Below are 22537 nucleotides of genomic sequence, written 5' to 3'. Positions count from 1 at the left end.
ACTGATTATTCTTGGAATGTACTCGTTAACTACTGATAATTCTAAGAATGTACTCGTTAACTACTGATAATTCTTAGAATATACTCGTTATCTAGTGATAATTCTAACAACTCTCGTTAACTAATGATTATTTTAAGAATGTACTCGTTAACTACTGCTAATTCTAAAATGTGCACGTTAACTTCTGATAATTCTAAGTATCTACTCGTTAACTACTGATAATTCTTAGAATGTACTCGTTAACTTGTGATTATTCTAATAATGCTTGTTAACTAGTGATTATTCTAAGAATGTACTTGTTAACTAGTGATAATTTTAAGAATGTACTCATTAACTACTGATAATTTTAAGAATGTACTCGTTAACTACTGATAATTCTAAGAATGTATTCGTTAACTAGTGACTATTTTAAGAATGTACTCGTTAACTACTGATAATTCTAAGAATGTACTCGTTAACTACTGATAATTCTAAGAATGTACTCGTTAACTACTGATAATTCTAAGAATGTACTCGTTAACTACTGATAATTCTAAGAATGTACTCGTTAACTACTGATAATTCTAAGAATGTACTCGTTAACTACTGATAATTTTAGAATGTACTCGTTAACTAGTGATTATTCTAATAGAATGCTCGTTAACTAGTGATTATTCTAAGAATGTTCTTGTTAACTACTGATAATTCCAAAAATGTACTTGTTAGCTAGTGATAATTTTTAGAATGTACTCGTTATCTAGTTTTATTCTAATAATGCTCGTTAACTAGTGATTATTCTAAGAATGTGCTTATTAACTTCTGATAATTCCAAGAATCTATTCGTTACCTACTGAAATATTATGAATGTACTCGTTAACTAGTGATTATTCTAAGAATGTGCTTGTTAACTACTGATTATTCTAAGAATGTACTCGTTAACTATTGATAATTCTAAGAATGTATTTGTTAACTACTGATAATTCGAGGAATGTACTTGTTTACTATTGATAATTCTAACAATGTACTCGATAACTAGTGATTATTTTAAAAATACTCGTTAACTACTCATTATAATAAGAATGTATTAGTTAACTACTGATAATTCTAAGAAGGTGCTCGTTAAATAGTGATTATTCGAAGAATTTGTTTGTTAACTACTGATAATTCCAAAAATGTACTTGTTAACTGCTGATTATTCTAGGAATGTAATCGTTAACTAGTGATAATTCTAAGAATGTACTCGTTAACTAGTGATTATTCTGAGAATGTACTCGTTAACTAGTGATTATTCTAAGAATGTACTCTTTAACTACTGATTATTCTAAGAATGTACTCTTTAACTACTGATTATTCTTGGAATGTACTCGTTAACTACTGATAATTCTAAGAATGTACTCGTTAACTACTGATAATTCTAGGAATGTACTCGTTAACTAGTGATTATTTTAAAAAATACTCGTTAACTACTGATTATAATAAGAATGTATTCGTTAACTACTGATAATTCTAAGAAGGTGCTCGTTAAGTAGTGATTATTCGAAGAATTTGTTTGTTAACTACTGATAATTCCAAGAATATATTTTTAAATACTGATAATATTAAGAATAAACTCGTTAACTAGTAATTATTCTAAGAATGTTCACGTGAACTACTGATAATTTTAAGAATGTACTCGTTAACTTGTGATAATTCTAAGTATCTACTCGTTAACAACTGATAATTCCTAGAATGTACTCGTTATCTTGTGATTTTTCTAAAAATGCTTATTAACTGGTGATTATTCTAAAAATGTACACGTTAACTAGTGATTATTCTATGAATTTGCTTGTTAACCACTGATAATTCCAAGAATGTACTTTTAACTACTGTAATATTGAGAATATACTCCTTAACTAGTTATTATTCTAAAAATGTACTGGATAATTACTGATAATGCTATGAATGTACTTGTTAACTACTGATAATTCTAAAAATGTACTTGTTAGCTACTGCTAATTCCAAGAATGTATTCGTTAACTACTGATAATTCTAGAAATGTACTCTTTAACTACTGATTATTCTAGGAATGTTATCGTTAACTACTGATAATTCTAAGAATCTATTCGTTAACTACTGATAATTCTAAGAATGTATTTGTTAAGTAGTGATTATTCTAAGAATGTACTTGTTAACTACTGATAATTTTAAGAATGTACTTGTTAACTACTGATAATTCTAAGAATGTACTTGTTAACTACTGATAATTCTAGGAATGTACTTGTTTACTATTGATAATTCTTAGAATGTACTCGTTAACTAGTGATTATTCTATGTATGTACTCGTTAATTACTGATAATTCTAGAAATGTACTCTTTAACTACTGATTATTCTAGGAATGTAATCGTTAACTACTGATAATTCTAAGAAGGTACTCGTTAACTAATGATTATTCTAAGAATGTACTCTTTAACTACTGATTATTCTAAGAATGTACTCTTTAACTACTGATAATTCTAAGAATGTACTCGTTAACTACTGATAATTTTTAGAATGTACTCGTTATCTAGTGATTATTCTAATAATGCTCGTTAACTAGTTATTATTCTATGAATTTTCTTGTTAACTAATGATAATTCCAAGAATGTACTTGTTAACTACTGATAATTTTTAAAATGTACTCGTTATCTAGTGATTATTCTAATAATGCTTGTTAACTAGTGATTATTCTAAGAATGTGCTTATTAACTTCTGATAATTCCAAGAATCTATTCGTTACCTACTGAAATATTATGAATGTACTCGTTAACTATTGATAATTCTAAGAATGTATTTGTTAACTACTGATAATTCGAGGAATGTACTTGTTTACTATTGATAATTCTAACAATGTACTCGATAACTAGTGATTATTTTAAAAATACTCGTTAACTACTCATTATAATAAGAATGTATTAGTTAACTACTGATAATTCTAAGAAGGTGCTCGTTAAATAGTGATTATTCGAAGAATTTGTTTGTTAACTACTGATAATTCTAACAATGTACTCTTTAACTACTGATTATTCTAGGAATGTAATCGTTAACTAGTGATAATTCTTAGAATGTACTCGTTAACTTGTGATAATTCTAAATATCTACTCGTTAACAACTGATAATTCCTAGAATGTACTCGTTATCTTGTGATTTTTCTAAGAATGCTTATTAACTGATGATTATTCTAAAAATGTACACGTTAACTAGTGATTATTCTATGAATTTGCTTGTTAACCACTGATAATTCCAAGAATGTATTTTTAACTACTGTAATATTGAGAATATACTTTTAACTAGTGATTATTCTAAAATGTACTGATAATTACTGATAATTCTATGAATGTACTTGTTAACTACTGATAATTCTAAAAATGTACTTGTTAACTACTGATAATTCCAAGAATGTTAACGTTAACTACTGATAATTCTAAGAATGTACTCTTTAACTACTGATTATTCTAAGAATGTACTCGTTAACTACTGATAATTCTAAGAATGTACTCGTTAACTACTGATAATTCATAGAATATACTCGTTATCTAGTGATAATTCTAACAACACTCGTTAACTAATGATTATTTTAAGAATGTACTCGTTAACTACTGATAATTCTAAAATGTGCTCGTTAACTACTGATAATTCTAAGAATCTACTCGTTAACTACTGATAATTCTTAGAATGTACTCGTTATCTAGTGATTATTCTAATAATGCTTGTTAACTAGTGATTATTCTAAGAATGTACTCGTTAACTAGTGATTATTCTAAGAATGTACTCGTTAACTACTGATAATTTTAAGAATGTACTCGTTAACTACTGATAATTCTAAGAATGTACTCGTTAACTACTGATAATTCTAAGAATGTATTCGTTAACTAGTGATTATTTTAAGAATGTACTCATTAACTACTGATAATTCTAAGAATGTACTCGTTAACTACTAATAATTCTAAGAATGTACTCGTTAACTACTGATAATTCTAAGAATGTACTCGTTAACTACTGATAATTTTAGAATGTACTCGTTAACTAGTGATTATTCTAATAATGCTCGTTAACTAGTGATTATTCTATGAATTTTCTTGTTAACTACTGATAATTCCAAGAATGTACTTGTTAACTACTGATAATTTTTAGAATGTACTCGTTATCTAGTGATTATTCTAATAATACTTGTTAACTAGTGATTATTCTAAGAATGTGCTTATTAACTTCTGATAATTCCAAGAATCTATTCGTTACCTACTAAAATATTATGAATATGCTCGTTAACTAGTGATTATTCTAAGAATGTGCTTTTTAACTATTGATAATTCTAAGAATGTACTTGTTAACTACTGATAATTCGAGGAATGTACTTGTTTACTATTGATAATTCTAACAATGTACTCGATAACTAGTGAGTATTTGAAAAACACTCGTTAACTACTCATTATAATAAGAATGTATTAGTTAACTACTGATAATTCTAAGAAGGTGCTCGTTAAATAGTGATTATTCGAAGAATTTGTTCGTTAACTACTGATAATTCTAGCAATGTACTCTTTAACTACTGATTATTCTAGGAATGTAATCGTTAACTAGTGATAATTCTAAGAATGTACTCGTTAACTAGTGATTATTCTGAGAATGTACTCTTTAACTATTGATTATTCTAAGAATGTACTCTTTAACTACTGATTATTCTTGGAATGTACTCGTTAACTACTGATAATTCTAAGAATGTACTCGTTAACTACTGATAATTCTTAGAATATACTCGTTATCTAGTGATTATTCTAACAACATTCGTTAACTAATGATTATATTAAGAATGTACTCGTTAACTACTGCTAATTCTAAAATGTTCTTGTTAACTTCTGATAATTCTTAGAATGTACTCGTTAACTAGTGACTATTTTAAGAATGTACTCATTAACCATTGATAATGTTAAGAATGTACTCGTTAACTAGTGATTATTCTAAGAATGTACTCGTTAACTAGTGACTATTTTAAGAATGTACTCATTAACCACTGATAATGTTAAGAATGTACTCATTAACCACTGATAATGTTAAGAATGTACTCGTTAACTACTGATAATTCTAAGAATGTATTCGTTAAATAGTGATTATTCTAAGAATGTACTCGTTAACTACTGATAATTCTAAGAATGTACTCGTTAACTACTGATAATTCTAAGAATGTACTCGTTAACTACTGATAATTCTAAGAATGTTCTCGTTAACTACTGATAATTCTAAGAATGTTCTCGTCAACTTCTGATAATTCTAAGTATCTACTCGTTAACTACTGATAATTCTTAGAATGTACTCGTTATCTTGTGATTATTCTAATAATGCTTGTTAGTTAGTGATTATTCTAAGAATGTACTTCTTAACTAGTGACTATTTTAAGAATGTACTCATTAACCACTGATAATGTTAAGAATGTACTCGTTAACTACTGATAATTATAAGAATGTACTCGTTAACTACTGATAATTATAAGAATATATTCGTTAACAAGTGATTATTTTAAGAATGTACTCATTATTTACTGATAATTCTAAGAATGTACTCGTTAACTACTAATAATTCTAAGAATGTACTCGTTAACTACTGATAATTCTAAGAATGTACTCGTTAACTTCTGATAATTTTTAGAATGTACTCGTTATTTAGTGTTTATTCTAATAATGCTCGTTAACTAGTGATTATTCTATGAATTTTCTTGTTAACTACTGATAATTCCAAGAATGTACTTGTTAACTACTGATAATTTTTAGAATGTACTCGTTATCTAGTGATTATTCTAATAATACTTGTTAACTAGTGATTATTCTCAGAATGTGCTTATTAACTTCTGATAATTCCAAGAATCTATTCGTTACCTACTAAAATATTATGAATATACTCGTTAACTAGTGATTATTCTAAGAATGTCCTTTTTAACTATTGATAATTCTAAGAATGTACTTGTTAACTACTGATAATTCGAGGAATGTACTTGTTTACTATTGATAATTCTAACAATGTACTCGATAACTAGTGAGTATTTGAAAAACACTCGTTAACTACTCATTATAATAAGAATGTATTAGTTAACTACTGATAATTCTAAGAAGGTGCTCGTTAAATAGTTATTATTCGAAGAATTTGTTCGTTAACTACTGATAATTTTAGCAATGTACTCTTTAAATACTGATTATTCTAGGAATGTAATCGTTAACTAGTGATAATTCTAAGAATGTACTCGTTAACTAGTGATTATTCTGAGAATGTACTCTTTAACTATTGATTATTCTAAGAATGTACTCTTTAACTACTGATTATTCTTCGAATGTACTCGTAAACTACTGATAATTCTAAGAATGTACTCGTTAACTACTGATAATTCTTAGAATATACTCGTTATCTAGTGATTATTCTAACAACATTCGTTAACTAATGATTATATTAAGAATGTACTCGTTAACTACTGCTAATTCTAAAATGTTCTTGTTAACTTCTGATAATTCTTAGAATGTACTCGTTAACTAGTGACTATTCTAAGAATGTACTCGTTAACTAGTGACTATTTTAGAATGTACTCATTAACCACTGATAATGTTAAGAATGTACTCGTTAACTACTGATAATTATAAGAATATATTCGTTAACCAGTGATTATTTTAAGAATGTACTCATTATCTACTGATAATTCTAAGAATGTACTTGTTAACTACTGATAATTCTAAGAATGTACTCGTTAACTACTGATAATTCTAAGAATGTTCTCGTTAACTACTGATAATTCTAAGAATGTTCTCGTTAACTTCTGATAATTCTAAGTATCTACTCGTTAACTACTGATAATTTTTAGAATGTACTCGTTATCTAGTGATTATTCTAATAATACTTGTTAACTAGTGATTATTTTAAGAATGTGCTTATTAACTTCTGATAATTCCAAGAATCTATTCGTTATCTACTGAGATATTATGAATGTACTCGTTAACTAGTGATTATTCTAAGAATGTGCTTGTTAACTACTGATTATTCTAAGAATGTACTCTTTAACTACTGATTATTTTTGGAATGTACTCGTTAACTACTGATAATTCTAAGAATGTACTCGTTAACTACTGATAATTCTTAGAATATACTCGTTATCTAGTGATAATTCTAACAACACTCGTTAACTAATGATTATTTTAAGAATGTACTCGTTAACTACTGATAATTCTAAGAATGTTCTCGTTAACTTCTGATAATTCTAAGTATCTACTCGTTAACTACTGATAATTTTTAGAATGTACTCGTTATCTAGTGATTATTCTAATAATACTTGTTAACTAGTGATTATTTTAAGAATGTGCTTATTAACTTCTGATAATTCCAAGAATCTATTCGTTATCTACTGAGATATTATGAATGTACTCGTTAACTAGTGATTATTCTAAAATGTGCACGTTAACTTCTGATAATTCTAAGTATCTACTCGTTAACTACTGATAATTCTTAGAATGTACTCGTTATCTTGTGATTATTCTAATAATGCTTGTTAGTTAGTGATTATTCTAAGAATGTACTTCTTAACTAGTGATTATTTTAAGAATGTACTCATTAACCACTGGTAATGTTAAGAATGTACTCGTTAACTACTGATAATTATAAGAATATATTCGTTAACAAGTGATTATTTTAAGAATGTACTCATTATCTACTGATAATTCTAAGAATGTACTCGTTAACTACTGATAATTCTAAGAATGTACTCGTTAACTACTGATAATTCTAAGAATGTACTCGATCACTAGTGATTATTTTAAAAATACTCGTTAACTACTCATTATAATAAGAATGTATTAGTTAACTACTGATAATTCTAGCAATGTACTCTTTAACTACTGATTATTCTAGGAATATAATCGTTAACTAGTGATAATTCTAAGAATGTACTCGTTAACTAGTGATTATTCTGAGAATGTACTCGTTAACTAGTAATTATTCTAAGAATGTACTCGTTAACTAGTGATTATTTTAAAAATACTCGTTAACTACTGATTATAATAAGAATGTATTCGTTAACTACTGATAATTCTAGAAGGTGCTCGTTAAGTAGTGATTATTCGAAGAATTTGTTTGTTAACTACTGATAATTCCAAGAATATATTTTTAAATACTGATAATATTAAGAATAAACTCGTTAACTAGTAATTATTCTAAGAATGTTCACGTGAACTACTGATAATTTTAAGGTTGTACTCGTTAACTTGTGATAATTCAAAGTATCTACTCCTTAACAACTGATAATTCCTAGAATGTACTCGTTATCTTGTGATTTTTCTAAAAATGCTTATTAACTGGTGATTATTCTAAAAATGTACACGTTAATTAGTGATTATTCTATGAATTTGCTTGTTAACCACTGATAATTCCAAGAATGTACTTTTAACTACTGTAATATTGAGAATATACTCCTTAACTAGTTATTATTCTAAAAATGTACTGGATAATTACTGATAATGCTATGAATGTACTTGTTAACTACTGATAATTCTAAAAATGTACTTGTTAGCTACTGCTAATTCCAAGAATGTATTCGTTAACTACTGATAATTCTAGAAATGTACTTTTTAACTACAGATTATTCTAGGAATTTTATCGTTAACTACTGATAATTCTAAGAATCTATTCGTTAGCTACTGATAATTCTAAGAATGTATTTGTTAAGTATTGATTATTCTAAGAATGTACTTGTTAACTACTGATAATTCTAAGAATGTACTTGTTAACTACTGATAATTCTAGGAATGTACTTGTTTACTATTGATAATTCTTAAAATGTACTCGTTAACTAGTGATTATTCTATGTATGTACTCGTTAATTACTGATAATTCTAGAAATGTACTCTTTAACTACTGATTATTCTAGGAATGTAATTGTTAACTACTGATAATTCTAAGAAGGTACTCGTTAACTAATGATTATTCTAAGAATGTACTTTTTATTTACTGATTATTCTAAGAATGTACTCTTTAAATACTGATAATTCTAAGAATGTACTCGTTATCTGCTGATAATTTTTAGAATGTACTCGTTATCTAGTGATCATTCTAATAATGCTCGTTAACTAGTTATTATTCTATGAATTTTCTTGTTAACTAATGATAATTCCAAGAATGTACTTGTTAACTACTGATAATTTTTAAAATGTACTCGTTATCTAGTGATTATTCTAATAATTCTTGTTAACTAGTGATTATTCTAAGAATGTGCTTATTAACTTCTGATAATTCCAAGAATCTATTCGTTACCTACTGAAATATTATGAATGTACTCGTTAACTATTGATAATTCTAAGAATGTATTTGTTAACTACTGATAACTCTAGGAATGTTCTTGTTTACTATTGATAATTCTAACAATGTACTCGTTAACTAGTGATTCTTTTAAAAATACTCGTTAACTAGTGATTATAATAAGAATGTATTCGTTAACTACTGATAATTCTAAATAGGTGCTCGTTAAGTAGTGATTATTCGAAGAATTTGTTTGTTAACTACTGATAATTCCAAGAATATTTTTTTAACTACTGATAATATTGAGAATAAAGTCGTTAACTAATAATTATTCTAAGAATGTTCACGTGAACTACTGATAATTTTAAGAATGTACTCGTTAACTTGTGATAATTCTAAATATCTACTCGTTAACAACTGATAATTCCTAGAATGTACTCGTTATCTTGTGATTTTCTAAGAATGCTTATTAACTGATGATTATTCTAAAAATGTACACGTTAACTAGTGATTATTCTATGAATTTGCTTCTTAACCACTGATAATTCCAATAATGTATTTTTAACTACTGTAATATTGAGAATATACTCCTTAACTAGTTATTATTCTAAAGATGTACTGGATAATTACTGATAATGCTATGAATGTACTTGTTAACTACTGATAATTCTAAAAATGTACTTGTTAGCTACTGCTAATTCCAAGAATGTATTCGTTAACTACTGATAATTCTAGAAATGTACTCTTTAACTACTGATTATTCTAAGAATGTTATCGTTAACTACTGATAATTCTAAGAATCTACTCGTTAACTACTGATAATTCTAAGAATGTATTTGTTAAATAGTGATTATTCTAAGAATGTACTTGTTAACTACTGATAATTTTAAGAATGTACTTGTTAACTACTGATAATTCTAAGAATGTACTTGTTAACTACTGATAATTCTAGGAATGTACTTGTTTACTATTGATAATTCTTAGAATGTACTCGTTAACTAATGATTATTCTATGTATGTACTCGTTAATTACTGATAATTCTAGAAATGTACTCTTTAAATACTGATTATTCTAGGAATGTAATCGTTAACTACTGATAATTCTAAGAATGTACTCGTTAACTAGTGATTATTCTAAGAATGTACTCTTTAACTACTGATAATTCTAAGAATGTACTCGTTAACTGCTGATAATTTTTAGAATTAACTCGTTAACTAGTGATAATTCTAAGAATGTACTCGTTAACTTCTGATAATTCTAAGTATCTATTCGTAAACTACTGATAATTTTTAGAATGTACTCGTTATCTAGTGTTTATTCTAATAATGCTCGTTAACTAGTGATTATTCTATGAATTTTCTTGTTAACTACTTATAATTCCAAGAATGTATTTGTTAACTACTGATAATTTTTAGAATGTACTCGTTATCTAGTGATTATTCTAATAATACTTGTTAACTAGTGATTATTCTAAGAATGTGCTTATTAACTTCTGATAATTCCAAGAATCTATTCGTTACCTACTGAAATATTATGAATGTACTCGTTAACTAGTGATTATTCTATGGATGTGCTTGTTAACTACTGATTATTCTAAGAATGTACTTTTTAACTATTGTTAATTCTAAGAATGTACTTGTTAACTACTGATAATTCGAGGAATGTACTTGTTTACTATTGATAATTCTAACAATGTACTCGATAACTAGTGAGTATTTTAAAAACACTCGTTAACTACTCATTATAATAAGAATGTATTAGTTAACTACTGATAATTCTAAGAAGGTGCTCGTTAAATAGTGATTATTCGAAGAATTTGTTCGTTAACTACTGATAATTCTAGCAATGTACTCTTTAAATACTGATTATTCTAGGAATGTAATCGTTAACTAGTGATAATTCTAAGAATGTACTCGTTAACTAGTGATTATTCTAAGAATGTATTATTTAATTACTGATAATTCTAGAAATGTACTCTTTAACTACTGATTATTCTAAGAATGTACTCTTTAACTACTGATTATTCTAAGAATGTATTCATTAACTAGTGATTATTCTAAAAATACTCGTTAACTAGTGATTATAATAAGAATGTATTCGTTAACTACTGATAATTCTAAAGTTGTGCTCGTTAAATAGTGATTATTTTAAGAATTTGTTTGTTAACTACTGATAATTCCAAAAATATATTTTTAACTACTGATAATATTAAGAATGTACTCGTTAACTTGTGATAATTCTAAGTATCTACTCGTTAACTACTGATAATTCTTAGAATGTACTCGTTATCTTGTGATTATTCTAAGAATGCTTGTTAACTGGTGATTATTCTAAAAATGTACACGTTAACTAGTGATTATTTTATCAATTTGCTTGTTAACTACTGATATTTCCAAGAATGTTTTTTTTAACTACTGTAATATTAAGAATATACTCTTTAACTACTGATTATTCAAAGAATGTATTTGTTAACTAGTAATTATTTTAAGAATGTTCTCATTAACTTCTGAGAATTCTAAGAATGTGCTCGTTATTTACTGATAATTCTAAAATGTTCTCGTTAACTAGTGATTATTCTATGCATTTGCTTGTTAACCAATGATAATTCCAAAAATGTATTTTTTAACTATTGTAATATTGAGAATATACTCGTTAACTAGTGATTATTCTAAATATATACTCGATAGTTACTGATTATTTTAAGAATGTACTCGTTATCTTCTGATAATTGTAAGAGTGTACTAGTTAACTAATGATAATTCTTAGAATATACTCGTTATCTAGTGATTATTCTAACAACACTCGTTAACTAGTGATTATATTAAGAATGTACTCGTTAACTACTGCTAATTCTAAAAATGTTCTCGTTAACTGGTGATTATTCTATGAATTTGCTTGTTAACTACTGATAACCCAAGAATGTATTTTTTAACTACTGTAATATAAAGAATATACTCGTTGACTAATGATTATTCTAAAAATGTACTCGTTAATTACTGATAATTTTAAGAATGTACTGGTTAACTTCTCATAATTCTAAGAGTTTACTCGTTAACTACTGATAATTGTTAGAATGTACTCGTTAACTACTGATAATTCTAAGAATGTACTCGTTAACTAGTGATTATTTTCAGAATGTACTCATTAACTACTGGTAATTCTAAGAATATATTCGTTAACTAGTGATTAGTTTAAGAATGTCGTAATTATCTACTGATAATTCTAAGAATGTACTCGTTAACTACTTATAATTCTAAGAATGTACTCGTTATCTACTGATAACTCTAAGAATGTGCTCGTTAACTACTGATAATTCTAAAATGTACTCGTTAACTACTGATTATTCTAGGAATGTACTTGTTTACTATTGATAATTCTTAGAATGTACTCGTTAACTAGTGATTATTCTAAGAATGTATTCTTTAATTACTGATAATTCTAGAAATGTACTTGTTAACTATTGATAATTCTAAGAATGTACTTGTTAACTACTGATAATTCGAGGAATGTACTTGTTTACTACTGATTATTCTAAGAATGTACTCTTTAACTACTGATTATTCTTGGAATGTGCTCGTTAACTAGTTATTATTCTAAAAATGTACTCGATAATTACTGATAATCCTAAGAATGTACTCGTTAACTACTGATAATTATAAGGATGTACTCGTTAACTAATGATAATTTTACGAATGTATTTGTTAAGTAGCGATTATTCTAAGAATGTACTTGTTAGCTACTGCTATTTCCAAGAATGTATTCGTTAACTACTGATAATTCTAGAAATGTACTCTTTAACTACTGATAATTCTAGAAATATACTCTTTAATTACTGATTATTCTAGGAATGTAATCGTTAACTACTGATAATTCTAAGAATCTACTCGTTAACTACTGATAATTCTAAGAATGTATTTGTTAAGTAGTGATGATTCTAAGCATGTACTTGTTTACTACTGATAATTTTAAGAATGTACTTGTTAACTACTGATAATTATAAGAATGTACTTGTTAACTATTGATAGTTCTTAGAATGTACTCGTTAACTAGTGATTATTCTAAGAATGCACCCATTAACTAGTGATTATTGTAAGAATGTACTCTTTAACTACTGATTATTGTAAGAATGTACTCTTTAACTACTGATTATTCTCGGAATGTACTCGTTAAGTACTGATAATTCTAAAAATGTACTCGTTAACTACTGATAATTCTAAGAATGTACTCGTTAACTAGTGATTATTCTAAAAATACTCGTTAACTAGTGATTATAATAAGATTGTATTCGTTAACTACTGATAATTCTAAGAATGTGCTCGTTAAATAGTGATTATTCTAAGAATTTGTTTGTTAACTACTGATAATTCCAAGAATATATTTTGAACTACTGATATTATTAAGAATGTACTCGTTAAATTGTGATAATTCTAAGAATCTACTCGTTAACTACTGATAATTCTTAGAATGTACTCGTTATCTTGTGATTATTCTAAGAATGCTTGTTAACTGGTGATTATTTATAAAATGTACACGTTAACTAGTGATTATTTTATCAATTTGCTTGTTAACTACTGATAATTTCAGGAATGTATTTTTTAACTATTGTAATATTAAGAATATAGTCGTTAACTAGTGATTATTCTAGGAATGTACTCTTTAACTACTGATTATTCAAAGAATGTATTCGTTAACTAGTGATTATTTTAAGAATGTACTCGTTATCTACTGATAACTCTAAAAATGTGCTCGTTAACTACTGATAATTCTAATATATATTCGTTAACTAATGATTATTCTATGAATTTGATTGTTAACCACTGATAATTCCAAGAATGTATTTTTAAATACTGTAATATTGAGAATATATTCGTTATTTAGTGATTATTCTAAAAATGTACTCGATAATTACTGATAATTTTGAGAATGTACTCGTTAACTTCTGATAATTCTAAGAGTGTACTCGTTAACTACTGATAATTCTTAGAATATACTCGTTATCTAGTGATTATTCTAACAACACTCGTTAACTAGTGATTATATTAAGAATGTACTCGTTAACTACTGCTAATTCTAAAATGTGCTCGTTAACTTCTGATAATTCTAAGTGTCTACTCTTTTACTACTGATAATTCTTAGAATGTACTCGTTATCTTGTGATTATTCTAATAATGCTTGTTAACTAGTGATTATTCTAAGAATGTACTCGTTAACTAGTGACTATTTTAAGAATGTACTCATTAACCACTGATAATGTTAAGAATGTACTCGTTATCTTGTGATTATTCTAAAAATACTCGTTAACTAGTGATTATAATAAGAATGTATTCGTTAACTATTGATAATTCTAAGAATGTACTCATTAACTTCTTAGAATTCTAAGAATGTGCTCGTTAACTACTGATTATTCTATGAATTTGCTTGTTAACCAATGATAATTCCAAGAATGTATTTTTTAAGTACTGTAATATTAAGAATATACTCGTTAACTAGTGATTATTCTAAGAATGTACTCTTTAACTACTGATTTTTCAAAGAATGTATTCGTTAACTAGTAATTATTTTAAGAATGTACTCATTAACTTCTGAGAATTCTAAGAATGTGCTCGTTATCTACTGATAATTCTAAAATGTATTCGTTAACTACTGATTATTCTAAGAATATATTCGTTAACTACTGATTATTCTAAGAATGTACTCATTAACATCTTATCATCTTAAGAATGTACTCGTTAACTGGTGATTATTCTAAGAATGTTATTGTCAACTACTGATAATTCTGATAATGTGTGATTTGTGATTATTCTAATAATGTACTTCTTAACTACTGATAATTCTAAGAATGTGTTCGTTAACTACTGATAATTCTGAGAATGTGCTTGTTAACTACTGTTAATTCTAAGAATGTACTCGTTAACTACTGATAATTCTAAGAATGTACTCGTTAACTGCTGGTAAGTCTAAGAATATGTTCGTTAACTAGTGATTATTTTAAGAATGTACTGATTATCTACTGATAATTGTAAGAATGTACTCGTTAACTCTTGATTATTTTAAGAATATTCTTGTTAAGTACTGATAATTCTAAGAATGTTCTTGTGAACTACTGATAATTCTAAGAATGTATTCGTTAGCTAGTGATTATTCTAAGATTGTACTTGTTAACTACTCATATTCTTAGAATGTACTCGTTAACTAGTGATTATTCTAAGAATGCCCTTGTTAACTACTGATAATTCTGAGAATGTACTTGTTTACTACTGATAATTCTAAGTTCAGATGAAATTAATCAATCATTTTCGACATGAAACCGTCTTTTTTTGTTGACTTCTCGTTTGTATTTGATAACATGTTGGTGGAAACAGATAGACGGAAATGACAACACCAAGCTAGTTTATTTGGAAGTAAAAGAGACTATGTTGAGTCTTTATTTCAATTCCCTTTATCCGTACTGTTTTTACAACTACGTGACTGATAGTAGAAATAGTGTCTTTCTTCGTCTCATAATAATGGAAACAACAATCTGACTTCCTGTGTTCTGAGAACCATAGCCTCGTTTATCATCTGTTGGAATAGAAACTTTGATTATTCTACCTGTGAATCTTTTATAAACGTAGTCTGTATACATGCAGTAATTCATGAAATGCTAAGCCTAACTTTACGTCTTTCAGCGTACTTCCTGAACGCCTAATAATAATAGACTAAGTGAAATAGCGTGTTGAAATGTATTATTTATTTGGATATAAACAGAAGTAAGAATTTTATGAAATCCAGTATCACCGCCTAACTACTGTGTGTAATATTCAGCTCAAAATGATTAAGTAAACGTTCGTTCTGTCGTCAATATGGTTGGCACGTAGACAGACCTGACTATTGTTGATAATAGATTCTGATTAAAAACAGAGACTTTTTACGAAGCATTTACGGCATATTTCGGTGATGTTCTTGTAGTTGAAAACTAGTCATGATTTATACAGTACGGTCTTCTCTCAATCACTAGTGCTTTCTCTAATTTTTCAATTACCACGTTCTCTCGAAAACCAGTTTAATATATCATTCTCGAAATACTATTATTAAATTATCGTTTTACAAAGATAGTAGCTTAGAATATGGCCTATAAGGAATATTGCTTCATTAGTGTAAACCGAACAATGGCAGAACAACAATAACTGGAATATGAAACTATAAGAATACTTGAAGTATTTTAAATTCAAATTAAATTGAAGTATTTTAAAATGAACGGAGCAGATCTGTTGGAATGAAGAGTAGTAATGTATGTCAGAAGAGTGGTAGTAACGTTTGTTAGAATGAATGTGGTAACGTGCGTTTGAATGAAAGATAGTGACGTGTGTCAGAATAAGGAGTAGTGACGTGTTAGAATAACGTACAGTAACTTATGTTGGAATGAAACGTAGTAGTGTATATTAGGAAAATGCGTAGTAGCATTTGTTATAATGAAAGGTAGTAGCGTGTGTTAGAATAAAGTTGTAGTAACCTGTTCTAGAATGAAAGGTAGTAACGTGTATTAGGATAAAGTTGTAGTAACCTGTGTTAGAATGAAAGGAAATAATGTGTGTCAGAATAAAGGGTAGTATGTATCTTAAAACAAATGTTCGCAGCGTTTGTTATACTGAAGGTTGCTAACCTGTGTTAGAATGAAAGGTACTGGCGTGTTATAGAATAAAGGGTTGTAACGTGTCTTATAATGAAAGGTAGTAACGTTTCTCAGAATAAAGGATAGTGACGTGTGTTAGAATGAATGGTAGTAACAAATGTTAAAATAACGGATAATAAAAGGCATTGGCTGATTCATGTTAAGAAGAATTGTGAACAGTTTAGATATTATTGAAATACAAGTTAACTAATGTATCTTAAGTTTGATGAATGATTCTCTAACAAGGTGTGACTCGAACCTAGGATAAGCTATGTTGATAAGTTGATCGACTTTTGAGATACATAACTCTGGTGGTGTGAACATTGAGTGATTACTGTTGAAATGTTATGGTCAGAGTTAACAACTGAATGTGAACTTTGTGTATTTACTGGTGGAGTACTCTAGCCTTATTAATAACTAAGTGTGAATTTTGAACAGTTTGTAGTGAAGTGTTGTAGCCATAGTTAATAACTGAATGTGAATCTGGATTGTTTATTGATGGAGTGTTTTCGCCATAATTAATAACTGAGTGTGAACTTTGAGTGTTTTCAGGTGAATTATTATACTCACAGTTATTAACTGAGTGTGAACTTTGAATGTTTACTGGTGAAGTGTTATAGTCTCAGTTAATAACGGCATGTGAACTTTGAGTATTTACTAGTGCATTGAAGGTTGTTTTCAGTGAGTTAGAAAGCTGGCAAACTAAGAGAAAATGTCATGAACTGTTCAAATAATAATAACATAGTATGTGATTTTGATGAAAGCCACTATGTGTACTTTTCGGTTATAGAGTTATAAAGTAAGATTATGACTTACACGGAATTTTACTGTCATGTCTATTTCGTGCAGCAGCGACAACAGGTTTCCGAATATGGACACTGTACGCTAAGCAACTACTGTTGAACCTGTGTAAATACGTCATGGAACAAGGAAAGAAATTACATTAGAAGATTAACAGTATCAACCATTAAACAAACAGTGTTCATTTGGTACATGTGAGTATCGCATACATCATAATTATAAAACACAAATAACATTAGAACAATAAGAGAATCAACTATTGAATAGTATTCTTTCTGTTCCCATTAAAACTGCACCTGTGAATACGTTATCGACAATAACAACAAAAATGGCATCAGAACAACAACAAAATCAATTAAAGGATATTAGGTAAATAGAGTCAGTAAAGTGGATCTTGAGATGAGGTTTGGAATGAATTAAATCCAGTTGTCTTTTTTATGAGAAATACTTGTAGAAATATTAATTATGAATGAATTATGAATTAATTATGACGTAGCGTGATGGCAATGTAGTGTTGACTTTGAGACGTATTATACTATAAGAACACATGGGTGGAGATGTACTGTAGGACGTGAAAGAAGGTACTCTGCAGTGGATGGATTGTGGATCTGATATCTGTCAGAACTTTACTGTTTGCACGTAACTATCATAACTTTGATAGCTTTGCGACGAAACGAATAGACTTGAGAAATCTCAACAATGTACAAAAGAGAAAACAAACATATAATAAACAAGTACAACAGGTAGTAGGTACAGATAATTATTAACTCCTCCATTTCAAACTCCACAGCTGAAATAAGCGCAAGTCCTAAATGTATCAACGGAAAGTTTGCAGGTTTGTGACGCTGAAAGTGGGATTTCGGTAGTCGTGATAGGCAGAGTACACGTAGCCCATTGTGTAGCTTTGCGCTTAACAACAGCGAAATCAAACCAAATCCAACTCAGACTCTTTAAAGAATTTCATCCATATCCTGTTATACTGGCATGAATTATAAAAGAATGATCCCATAGCAACATATTTATTTATACTACAATTACCTGAGAAACCTTGTAAGTCTAATACCTGGACAAAACACAAATTACAAAGTAATTAGTTACACAGAAAATGGTTTGGTAGCAGTAAATAAATAAATATATATATAATATTGCACTTGAGAACTTCAACAATACAAAACTAATACAATTATCATACATTATTAGTAACTAGGCCAAGTGGATTCGAGATTTCATGGTTCGTGTTTCGAAAAATAGAAAAAGATCCCTATATTTTCGAGTGGGATCACTCACTCTTCGATTAGAATAACCCACGTTTTGATGTTAGATGGTGTTCATCGGCTGACTTTCACCTGAACTGTCAATTCAAGATCAGAGACGGCTTACGCGGTTAGCCGTCAAAAAGTTTTGTGTGAAATTCAAAACAAACAAATTTATTATTAAGTTCTGTAAAGCAGATTTTCACTTTCTCGTTAGTCAACTTTATTTTATTAGTAATACGTGACAGTGACAATTAATCTTGTTTACTTTGTACAAAACTGTCAATGATAACCGATTTAGTTTACTTTACTAAGTCGGAAAACTGTGAATGACAACTGATCTTGGTTACTTTGTTACGTCAAAAAACTGTCAATGACAAATGATTTTGTTTACTTTGTTATGTCACACAACACTCTCGACAAAAAAAAAAACAAACTTACATGCTAAATTCTGTTTTGTAAGTCTCAGAGCGTCGAATCCCCGTCACACTAAACATGCTCACCCTTCCAGCCGTGGGCGAGTTATAATGTTACGGTCATTCCCACTATTCATTGGTAAAGGAGTAGCCCAAGAGTTGGCGGTGGGTGGTGATGACTAGCTGCCTTCACTCTAGTCGCACACTGCTAAATTAGGAACGGCTAGCGCAGATAGACCTCGTGTAGCTTTACGCGAAATTCAAAACAAACCATGTCTCAGAACGACACCCAATAGTAAGTTGTGGTTCCAACCGCTCCACGGTCAGTCATATTACTTATTTACTTTTATATTTTATATTTATAATATCCAACTCCAAAACAAAATTATCACGAGACTTCCACCACTACACGTTTCTAATCTAACAACACTTATATTTTTCGTTTTTTTTTTATACATTCGAGTGTTCTCAACATGACGTTAAGCCTATATCAATACATTTTGTCTTCCCCTGCTCCCTGTTGGGTCAGCAGTAAGTTTATGGAGTTACAATGCTATAATCCGGAGTTATATTCCCCACAGTGGAGAGAACATTGTGTAGCTTTCCACTTAACAACAAAGGAACAAACAAAAGCTTTTCGATAAAGCAACATCTTCGCACAATTTATAAATAAATAAGACAGAGTGTGTGTTTAAAAGTCAGTAAAATATCTTTGCTGAGAAAAGGTAATATTTTAAGGTTTGAATTGAAGATATTCGGCCACGAAAATACTTTACTGTTATTTTGATTGAAATGTTTCATTTTCTTTTCCGGCGGAATCCCCGGCGTGTCAGCGGTAAATATTCGGATTTACAATGCTAAAATAGGCGGTTCGATTCCCCCTGTGGCTTAGCTGTAAGAAAATGTAAGACTTTTCTAGCTAGTGTATTTTTAGATGTACAGAGTAACCACCATATATGCCCTGAAAGGTTTGTATTCATTGAATAATTATTTTAAATGAACAGAAAACATACTGAAAAATCTGTTGTGGGGATTCTTTAAAATAAATATCGCGTCAATAACTGTTGCAGTGTTGTTACCAAGTTAAATACATTGTTTGGTTGGTTGTATTAAAACAAAACTTGGAAATAAGTTAGTACTTCCACCACTTTAAGAAGATTGTTTGGTTGGTTGTATTAAAACAAAACTTGGAAATAAGTTAGTACTTCCACCACTTTAAGAAGATTGTTTGTTTGTTTTTCGTTTGTTGTTTGAATTTCGCACAAAGCTACTCGAGGGATATCTGTGATAGCCGTCCCTAATTTAGCAGTGTAAGACTAGAGAGAAGGCAGCTAGTCATCACCACCCATTGCCAACTCTTGGGCTACTCTTTTACCAACGAATAGCGGGATTGACCGCACATTATAACGCCCCCACGGCTGAAAGGGCGAGCATGTTTGGCGCGACGGGGATGCGAACCCGCGACCCTCAGATTACGAGTCGCACGCCCTAACACGCTTGGCCATGCCGGGCCACACTTTAAGAAGAACTTGCCGCCTGTGTACCACAACACGTGTCTGTCTTAGAGCAAAGCCACATTGAGCTATTTGCTGTGCTCACCGAGAGGAATCGAACCTCGTATCTTAACGTTGTAGGACAGTATACTTACCACTGTCACACTGGTATATATATATATATACAGGTAAACATTTCCACATAAACGTTACAATTATTGATTCACTAATGTTTTGTTTTTGTAGGAAACCTTAGATGATAAAAGTGTTTGAGTGTCTATATTTAAATAAAAAGTGAAAAGACATGTACATGGTATATAACTTGTTTGACAAATACAGATATACAGGAATAGTAGAACTTTGTCACATGAAACTATGATTTTGGTTAGAATATTTAGAAAGATTACTTGTTCTTTACCAAAAGTCCGACTCAGAATAAGAATGTTCTAATTTACCTTTACAATTATAAGGCAGTGTACCACAAAAATGTTAGACAACATCCTATGCTACAAAGATGTTAATATACACATATAACCAACATATCATGCCATTGAAAATGTTAAGATACATATATACCTAACATACCATGTCACTGAAAATGTTTAGATACATATATACCCAACATACCATGCCACAAACATGTTAAGATATATATATATATATATATACACATACCCAACATAGTATGCCACAGAAACGTTAAGATACATACATACATATATGTACATACCCACCATACCATACCACAAAAACATAAAAACACATATATACCCACCATACCGTGTTTAAAAAATGACAAAATGCATATATACCCAAAACACCATACAACAAAAAGTTAAGATAGACATATAGCCAACACACCATACCACACACATTTTAAAATATATATATATATATACAAAATACCACACCACAAAATGTTAAGACACATATATACCCACCATACCATGTTACAAAAATGTTAAGATGCATATATACCCAAAACACCATACAACAAAAAGTTAAGATAGACATATAGCCAACACACCATACCACACACATTTTAAAATATATATATATATACAAAATACCACACCACAAAAAATGTTAAGACACATATATACCCACCATACCATGTTACAAAAATGTTAAGATGCATATATACTCAAAATACCATACCATAAAATGTTAAGATACATATATACTCAAAATACCATACCATAAAATGTTAAGATACATATATACTCAACATACCATCTGCAAATGTTAAGCCTTACTCTGTAATTACTAATAGAACCTAATGTTTAATTCTTTGTTTGTTACCATCTTAAATGTTATTTTTTCACTCTAATAGACTTTGAAACAAGGGAAGGTTGTCGAAAGTGATAATAAAGATGAGTGTTTTTCTTATAGTAGTCCACGAATAAACAGTTAATTATAGAGACTGTATTTAGGGATATAAATCGTTCCCCAAGGTTTACTCTAACGCACTATTATTAGCGTTTGCTTTTTGTCATTACTTATAGGTCTAAACACATAAAACATCACCAATATTTTTTCTTGACTGTAAAACCGAATATCGTATATTTCAAAGGAACGAGTGTATTGTTTTTTGTTCACTCTGAAGCTTTCGTGCACGATGACACACCCTTCCAATATTATCACCACGAGGTTCTGTCAAAAA

General features: G+C 28.9%; 1 protein-coding gene and 1 long non-coding RNA gene across 3 annotated transcripts in view; one reads left to right on the top strand and one right to left on the bottom strand.

Moving 5' to 3' along the window:
* Positions 1 to 22537, top strand: part of LOC143252397 (uncharacterized) — a 239930-nt gene that overhangs the window by 195976 nt on the left and 21417 nt on the right. The gene's annotated exons all lie outside the window — the stretch shown is intronic.
* LOC143252399 (uncharacterized) lies at positions 15683 to 17906 on the bottom strand. Its single transcript, XR_013028976.1, has 2 exons — positions 17728 to 17906; positions 15683 to 15821 (listed from the first exon to the last, which is right to left on the bottom strand). It is a non-coding gene; the product is annotated as an uncharacterized LOC143252399 (long non-coding RNA).

This window comes from Tachypleus tridentatus, chromosome 6 (assembly GCF_004210375.1).
Source record: "Tachypleus tridentatus isolate NWPU-2018 chromosome 6, ASM421037v1, whole genome shotgun sequence".
Classification (NCBI taxonomy): Eukaryota; Metazoa; Arthropoda; class Merostomata; order Xiphosura; family Limulidae; genus Tachypleus; species Tachypleus tridentatus.
Note: the sequence above shows the minus strand (reverse complement) of the source record. Positions and strands in the feature narration are given on the sequence as shown.